The sequence below is a fragment of the Gossypium arboreum genome, chromosome 13 (genome assembly GCF_025698485.1).
Source record: "Gossypium arboreum isolate Shixiya-1 chromosome 13, ASM2569848v2, whole genome shotgun sequence".
Classification (NCBI taxonomy): domain Eukaryota; kingdom Viridiplantae; phylum Streptophyta; class Magnoliopsida; order Malvales; family Malvaceae; genus Gossypium; species Gossypium arboreum.
In genome coordinates this window covers 109,380,465-109,390,073 of record NC_069082.1, presented here as the reverse complement: position 1 = coordinate 109,390,073, position 9,609 = coordinate 109,380,465, and positions in this window count along the sequence as shown.

Sequence of the window (9,609 nt, the reverse complement as noted above, 5' to 3'; positions counted from 1 at the left end):
ACATATCCCAAAAGTGAAGCATAAAGATGACACTCTCCAACATACCAAATATGTCCCGTAGAATGGAGCTTAGCTCATATTCCCTTATCTCTCCAAATGTCCCATGGCCTCAATGTCCAAATCACAAAACACATATAGGTAAGTACTCACAATCCTATGGCATGCCAACTATATCTAACGTTCTCATAAGGTCATAAGGCCAAAATTTCCACATTTACACAATTTTAATTATTGATTTAATGCACATCATCTCTGTTCATATTCATCAATTCACATTACAAACTTATACACAATGCATGCTTATCAAATTCACATTAAATTGCACTTAAAGTGCCACAATAATGCTCATTGAGCCATCACGTATCCAACCACATATGAGTGCATTAAAATCAACTGATCACATTCATAACATGTTACATTAGCATTACATTCCATAATTCAACACATACGTACTTATCGGTTTTTGCAAATTTTCACTGCACATTTATATTGCTAACACAACATCATCACTATTGTTCGGCATATTTAATATGCCTACAACACAATACAATTCACAATAGTCATCATACATGTCTCATATCACAATATCACATCATAATAATCAATCTATAAATATTCTCATAATCACATAATTTACCAAAAATAAAAGAAAGGAAATAGAAAGCTTACAATCGAAACTTAGGATAGGCAGGGGCGAAGCCAGAAAACTTTTTTAGGGGGGCCGGATGAAATTTTAATTTTTTATAGTTTATATCTTTATAATTTGTAAAGGATTAAATTGATTTTTATAATTTTAGGGGGGGCAAAGTGCAATTTTACCTTTACTAATTTAAATTTTTTAAAAAATTTTAAGGGCCAAAATAATAATTTTACATTTTAGGAGGGGTCGGGGCCCATGCCAGCCCCCTGGGTCTGCCCCTAAAGATAGGGGTTTAGGCTATTCTTAAGCTCCCAATTAACACTATGAATCGTGTCTACTGGCAGTGATTCCAAACACTCACCGATTACTCTTTCATCGAAAAGTCAAAAGTTTAAACTAGCTTTTCCTTATCTTTCGCCTTGCTTGAAGAAGGTTCCAACGGTTTTGATGCTTCACACATAATAACCACACAATCAACATTTAGTCAAAGACTCAGATCAAACAATCCAAAAGCACAACCCTAAGCTAGGTTCTCTTTTGACTGAAACCTTCGACATAAAAAACTTAAAATTTGAATATCTCGGTCTATACTTAATCTTTTCGCCTAAAACTAATTCAATTCATCTATTTAATTACCTACGAGTAATTCTCAACCTTTAAACTACACAAAACTACTCAATTCATGGTATTGACTTTTTTAACATGTTTTTGGCTATTTTTCGAAAATTCATTAAAACTCAAGAAATATTTATCAAAACTTCAAAACAAGTTTAGAAACCTCTTAATCATGTCACAAATAATTGAAAAACACTTTGGAACCAAGTTTTTACTTAAAATCCCAAAATCCACCATTAAGACCAAATTTTCAACTTTTATTTAAAACATGTGATTTAATGGCTAAAAACTTAGTTTTAAAGACTAAATAACATTTAAAACTATTTAGGAGTTGAATCGTTACCTTAGATGATGAATCATTGAGCGCTTGATCGAAAACCCAAAAAAATCCACAAGCTTGACAATTGAGGAATCTATGTTGTTTTTTGGGTGTTTTTCTTGAATTTTAGGGAGGTTTAATGATTTGGAAAGTGATAGGAATCAAAGGAATTTAGGTTTGACAAAGAAAATTGTATGGGAGGAGTTGGGAGAGCATGGCACAACAAGAGCAAATAAAATGGATAAGTTAACGTGAAAATAAAGTAGGTGGGGGGAAGATATAGGGTGAATTTTAAAATTTGGTTAAATTGTATTATAAAAACCCAAAGTTTTTCCCTTTTTACAAATCAACCCACTTTTCACAATTAAAGGTATTTAAAACTCATTTTTAGAAATTGATTTAATTTTCTAAAAACCATATTAAAAAACATGGCTGATCTACCATATTGCAAAATTTCGAACACTCTAAGGCTAAAATACTTAAATTACCCTTAAAACTCCTAGGTCCAATTTTGGAGTGTTACAAGCATCTATATTATAAGAATTTTATGTCAATTTCAACATATTTTTATTTTGGTCCCTCAACTTAAAACTAACAAAAATCACTTTATAAAATAGTCATATTTTCCATCAAAGCTTCAAACATAGCCATTTAACATCCAAAACCTCAAAATTTAACAATGATAACTTTTCAAAACTTTGATAGTTTTACGATTTAGTACTCGGACTAAATAGATTAAGCTACAACGATTTCAAAGACATAAAATTTACAAAAAATAAACCCGAATATACATACCATGCAAGGCCGAATATCAAAAGAATTTCGAGCTTTCAATTCTTTGCTTCTATTGAGTTCGAACGGTGGGGAGGAAGATGAGAATGACATTTCTCTTTCCATCCATCTTTGTTTTATTAATAATTATGTTATTATTTTATTAAAATTCATACAAAATAAAGCCATCATTCATGCATTAACCGTCCACTATGGTCTATTGTAGTCAATTTGCCTACTAAACACTTGCACCATTAATAAATAAGTATTTTAGTTAGTAGAACTCAATAACTATTAACTTTTAAGATTTAGTTTTTGTGCCTTAATTAATTATTCAATTACTCAAATTTTTGGACCAAAATTAAATACATCTATATAACAACTCCGTAAATATTAAATATTTATAGGCTCGTTTTATGAAAATAAAATCTCGATATCTCATTTTTCAAACTATTGACTTTAGGGTCTAACCAGTTGTACCTTAATTAACTATCCTATTAGCAAAATTTATCAAATCAAAATTCACTATAACATTATATTTGACTCGTAAATATTAAATAATAATATTTACGGATTTACTCATCGAAATTATGATCTCGAAACTACTATTTCCGCCACCACTAAAAAACAGACTGTTAAAAAAACTTTCACTATGATCAAAGCACCCACATAAAAAGCAAAAAAGAGATAAATGCTCGTATACAAAATGAGCGTAAACATAAAGATCACCATATAGATTAATCTTTTTCTTTCATTTTAATGGCACACGAACATCCAAAGTAACTCTAAGTTGCATAAAACTCTTAAACCCATGAGAAATAGGTTTAATGTTATAAGTCACAAAATTGCCAAGAAAACTTACCAAATTGCTTTGCCATAGATTCATTAATACCATTTGGAAGGTCATGAATTTGGACCAAGAAATCAATCAAAAAAGAGGGACTTGAAGCAGATCTTCACTCTTTTCTAAACAATGATACACTAACAAATGATTATTGCATGTCCATAGACCACCATCAACAACCCTTTATAAATTAACTTCATTGAAAATTCGAAAAAGGAACCTTTTTTCCCAGATTTGGAATCGCCACGCCACCATTTGGATGCCGAATATTAGCAAGAGTGTTCCGCATAGCGTGAAACTAAATTACACTGGTAGTAAAAAAACTACCCACCAAACAAAGGTCAAAACTTGACTCAGACTCCTCGGTAATGGGGATTTCCAACACCACCTCCTCATCGTCATCAATGTTTAACCTAACCAAATTCTCTTCCATTATGTACAGAATCTAAGGAGAATCTCCACATGTCTAAACAAAACAGTCAATGACAACAGAAAACTAGAAGGAAAATGTGCAAAGAATAGACAACCGACGTGCAAAAGAGCAAACTTTATGACAACTGTAAACATGTTTAAGTTAAATTTAAAGTTTTTAAATATACTCATTTTGTATTAGACCTATTCATAGGTCGGGTTACACGTCCAAATTCGAAGGCTCGCCTGAAATTTGATAGGATTTGGGCAAAAAAATTAGGTCTATTTAAAATATGGGCTGGGTTCGGGCTTAAACATTCAAGGCCCGACCCGGCCCGTTTTAAGTTTATAATACTTTATATTATGTTATTTTTATATATTATATAATTTAGAATACATTAAAAAAACTTATACTAAATATATAATACTACTCTAATGTAAACATTAAAATAATGTTAAGATAACTATATAAAAAATCAATAAATAAAAAATATATAAAATTATTAAATAATAAAACAAAATAAATATATATTTAAAAAATTAAAAACAATATGGGTGGGCCTAAAATAGGCTTGGGTTAGTTTTTACAAATATGGACAGGTTTGGGTAAAATTTTAGGCCCAAATTTCAGTCCGAGCGAGGCTTGGGTAATAATAAAGTATGTTAATATCATACTTAGACTCGGGTCATGAGCACCTCTATTTTTTATCAACTATAAATTAAATTTTAAATAAATAAATAAATAAAAATAAAATATTAATAAATTTTAAATTTTATTAATAAATAATAAAAGTTATTAATTAAAATGTTTACTTGAATAGTAGTGCAAATAAATAATTAATTAATTATAATATCTACGTTTGTTTTAAAATTTTAATCTTTTCATAATACATTTTTATAAAATCCGAAACACAATAATAAATTTTTACATCAAATTTAAAATAAACTTTTCTCAAATCCAACATCTTTGATCATGCTAAACCTGGCTATATTGGGTATGATTGAGTGAAGCAATAGGTTGGGTTGAGTAAATTTTTTTTTTAAAAATTATAATATATGGTTAAGATATTAAACACATTTGATAATTTTGAAATTTTAAATGTAATGCCCTAAAATTTCTATTTTGGCTTTTTTGAAAATGTGATAAATGTGTATCTGCTTAGTGGTTAAGTGTTCTGGGTGTGTGTGAAAGGTTCCAAGTTCAAACCTTGCATTTGGCAAGTTTTGTGAGCGGGCTTATATTTAAGTATTTGTAGAAACATATCAGAATAGGTTTACTGGTCTAGTGGTTAAGTGGAGTGTTAGGATTGTTGATGATCAAGTGTTCGAATCCTTGCGCGATTGTGGGAGTTTATTTTTGCTGGGCGTTCCACAAATGTTTTAGTGCTGATGGAATTCTAAGTAGTGGGTGAGTGGATGAGTGAATTTAGAGGTTTGGATAAATCTGTTTTCCCAAAAGAAATTCTCTACAGAAAACTGACGTTCTTTTCTCCTCCTTCTACCGAAATTCTGCCTCTCCATTTTCTTTTTTTTTCTTCTTTTCTTTTCGTTATGATTTCTGTTTCAACTATTTCCTTTTTGCGCCTCCTTTATTTAGTTGATCGGTAAGTGGAGGTTAATGTTCTTTTTGGTAATCTTGTTTTCCAATTGTCGTTTGGAGACTTATTGGTTGTTTTGGCAACAGCGAATCAAGAGGTTAGGGGCTCTCCTCGTTCAGAATCGTAGCTGAATTGGGTGGGGTTGTTTCGTAAGTGTTAAACGTTTGATTGAAATACTACTGGTTTCGTAATTTCAATTTAATCGAGATTTATGACTGATTTGAGGAAGTTTGTGGTATCGATTTTAGGTGCTGGTCTATTTAGGAGTGTTTTTGCATCAAATCAATACCAAGTGTGTACTTTAAACGCAAGAAAATAGGTTTTTGGAAAAAACTGAAAACCTTACTGTCGATGCCACACGGTCGTATGATAGGCCATGTGGTAGGCCGTGTACGACAACACGGTCATGTGATGTCCAAGGTGTGGCAGGCTAAACTGAACTGGGCGTGTGGGCCACACAGGCATGTGGGCCTACATGGGCATGTTACACGGGCGTGTGATATCTGGGCCAGGCTGTGTGATCCACACGGGCAAGGCTAAATTGTATGTGTGGGCCCACACAAGCAAACCACATGGACGTATGGGCCCATTTAGCTAAAATGTTTCCTAGGGTTGCACAAGTCACCCAAGACGACTGTGAACCTACTGTAGGGTCGGTAAGCGCTACTTAGACCCTAAAATTGTATGATCTGAATATATAAAGTATGTATTGAGTATGACAAGTTTACGCATGTTTAATGATCTATATGTATAACTGATGACTGAATCATAGCATGTAAGCATGTATTTTTGTAAGTCTGCATTGAGCATGTTAGTCGCACCTGCATTGGGGTGGGATGATTGATTATTGGAGGAAGTGTACTGAAAGGCTTTCATTCTTGTGATTTAGCAGCTCAGCTGCAATATTACTGATATGTGCCGCATTCAGTACGACTTAGTATGTAAGGCTAGGTGGGTGTTTTATACCCCACATGGTGTGTACGACCTTAGAGCTGCAGGTTAAATAGACTTGGATAGAACAGATTCGGGATAGGCAGTTAGAGGATGAATCGTTGAGTCTTCGATTCTATCAGGTTAAGAGTGGCAGCACTTTGGACTTTGAGTTGTATAATGATTATTGAAACCATTTTTTTTAAAAAAAAGGAATTTTTGAAACGGGAGTCGTCACCAACCTTTTTTAGGTGTGATTGGATCACCTTATAAAACATTTTGGTCTACGATATTGTGAAAAAATAGGTTCGGGGGTCGGTTACGTACGAGAAAGGATTAGCACCCTCGTAACGCCCAAAATTGGTACCAAATTGAATAGTTTTCTATCTTAATGTCAAAAGTTTGAAGGGATTTAGGAATAAGATCCATTTTTAAAACCGTAATAATTTGAGTTGAAAATCAAGATTCCTTCGCTCCAAAAGAGTACAAACATCACATCCAGCATGATTGGACACGATATTCTTAAACTTTCGTAACTGAAATCATCTCGTGATTTACAAAATCTATTTAGAAGGAGATTTTTAGACATTTAGACAAACAGGAAATCGCAACCCAGCATGTTAGGGCACTACTTCCCGAATTCCTAAATGCCAAAAACATTGCCTCATTTTTAAAATTCTTTTGGATTAAATGAAATATAAATTTTTAATAACAATGATGCATTTAACATATTACAAGATATCAATATTAAACAATATAAACTATATAATACATACTTTAACATTTCATGCAAATATAATATAGAAAATGATAAATAACGACATAAATTTTATAATATATATTAACCTTTCATGCAGATATAATCATAAATAACATAAATATACATGCATTAACATTTCATGCAAAATATAACATAGAAAACAATGAATATAACAATATAAATTACATAATACATATGTAATAATATTTCATGCAAATATAACTTAAAATAACAACATAAATAATCAATTTTCATGCAAATATATAAAAACAATAAATAACATAAAAATAACAAATAATTTATGAGATAAAATTAACATATTAAAACGATACTAAATAAATCCAAAAAGGACGCAAAAATAAATAAACAAATTATAAACATATAAAAATACGTCAAAAAAAACTAAATACAATTAAAATTAAATGAGGTTTAAAAAATATTTAAAACAATAGATAAATAATAAAGGAGAAATTTTTTAAAATGGTTAATATATATAAAATATACTATATGATGTAATAATTTAATATATATTTTATAAAAATAATTTTATATATAATAGGAACAAAACTTTATAGTAAATTTTATAGTATTACATACTAAATTTTTAATAATGATATATAAAAATGCAATATTTAATAATAATTTACAAATTTTTAAAATTATACATAATAATAAATAATAAATAATTATATAATATATAATAAAATAAAATTAATATAATGAATAATATATATAATAAAATGATATATAATAAAATGTATAAATCAAAATATATAATAAAATGTAAATAATATAATAAATAATACACAAATAAAAATAAAAATAATATATATAATAAATTCTTTACATATATAAATAATGTTTAGAGTAAAAATAAATAATATATATAATATTTAAAATAAATAAATTATATAAAAATTTAAAAGGACTAAAATTAAATGAAAAATTTTGGACTTAATTGAAACGCGCACTAAAATCCGAGGGACTCATTGGGCAATTAGCCCTAATCCCAAAATGGCGCCGTTTTGAAGATTACGCTTTAATAGGTTCAGGAACCAAATTGAAACAGAAACAAATTATTAGGGCCAGATTTAAAATAGAGAAATTTAAAATTAAACAAAATTAAAAAAATGAAAAAATGCGGAAGGGCTCAAACAGCAATTTGCCCATTTACCAAAAAACGCGCGGATCCTCCTCGGGTCACGGGTCAACGCGTAGATCCTCAGCCTTGAAATAACACCGTTTTGAAGCCTATTGTTTTAAGCCAAAACGACGCCGGTCCTATGAGGCTATATAAGCCAAATTTTTTGCCTCAAAAATCATTTTAAACCCGTTTTAAAACAAAAAAAAAAACCCTCTGAAAGAGGATTGAGAGCAGGCCCTCAGAGCTCTGTCGAGCCTCCGTCCACGGGCTCCCACGCGCCGCAGTCGACTCCACCACGTAAGGCGGTCTGAAGCTGAAAAGCTTCGATTTTCAGCGCAAATTCGACGGTAAATTTCTTTTTATTTTATTTTAGTGATATTTGTATGTATTTATAACAAAAAGAAAAAAAAAAGTAAAGGCAAATCACCTTTGTTTCTTCGATAAGATGCTGGGATTTTTATTGTAAAAATATATGTGTATATCTCTTTATATCTGTGTAAAAAAAAAGGCCCTTATTACAGTGAAGATATTCAGCTTTTATAGCTCTGTAAAAAAATAGGTCCCTATTACAGTGAAGATATTCAGCTTTTATAGCCCATGTTTTCTAAGTACAAATTTGGTGTGTTCTTCTGTTCGATTCCTTGCCATGTTTGCTGTATATATCTTTCCCTTTTTGCAGGTAACGACGAGAAAACCGGCGACAATCAAACGCTGATGATGCATTGGCGCGCCGAATGCGGCGCGAGATGAAGCCTGGTGTCGGGGTGCTTGCGGCGCCTAGGGTTTCAGAAAACCTTAGGTCCTCTGATTCTGTTAATGATTTGGGCCCTTTGGGCCCTTGTATTTTTTGGGTTAAGGGTGTAATGGGCTACTGGGTAGTTTAGGTACTTGGGCTACCAGTGTGATTTGTAAATGGGCCATAAGTAGTGCTTTAATTGGGCTATGTAAATAGGCTAGCAATTTGGGTTTTGTAAATGGACTGTAAAGAAACTTTTATTATTTTCTTTTTTTGTTTATTTTATGGGCCGGGCAAATTTGAGATATTACAACTACCCTTCTTTGCTCATTACTGTGTAACAGGAATAGAGTAAAGACCATAAAAAGACCAAATTTGCCCGGTCTTATCGGACCCTGACTTCATGGTCCTCAATCTGCTTTCCACAAACTCAGAGATGCCATGTTGATATCTTTGATTTGCACCCCGTCTAATACAGAGATGCCAAATTTGCTATCTTCGATCTGCTCCCCGTCAATACAGAGACGTCAAATCTGCTATCTTCGATCTGCTCTCTGTCAATACAGAAATGCCAGATGTGCTTTTTCTGATCTACTCTCTGTCAATACAGAGATGCCAAATCTGCTTATTCGATCTACTCCCCGTCTAATACAGAGATGCCAAATCTATCATTTTTGATCTGTTTCGATATAACCACACGAATGTCAGATCTGCTATCTTTAATTTGCTCCCCGTCTAATACAGAGGCACCAAATTTGTCATCTTCGATCTGCTTCAATTTAACCACACGAATGTCAAATCTGCTATCTTTGATCTGCTCCCCGTCTGATACAGAGACGCC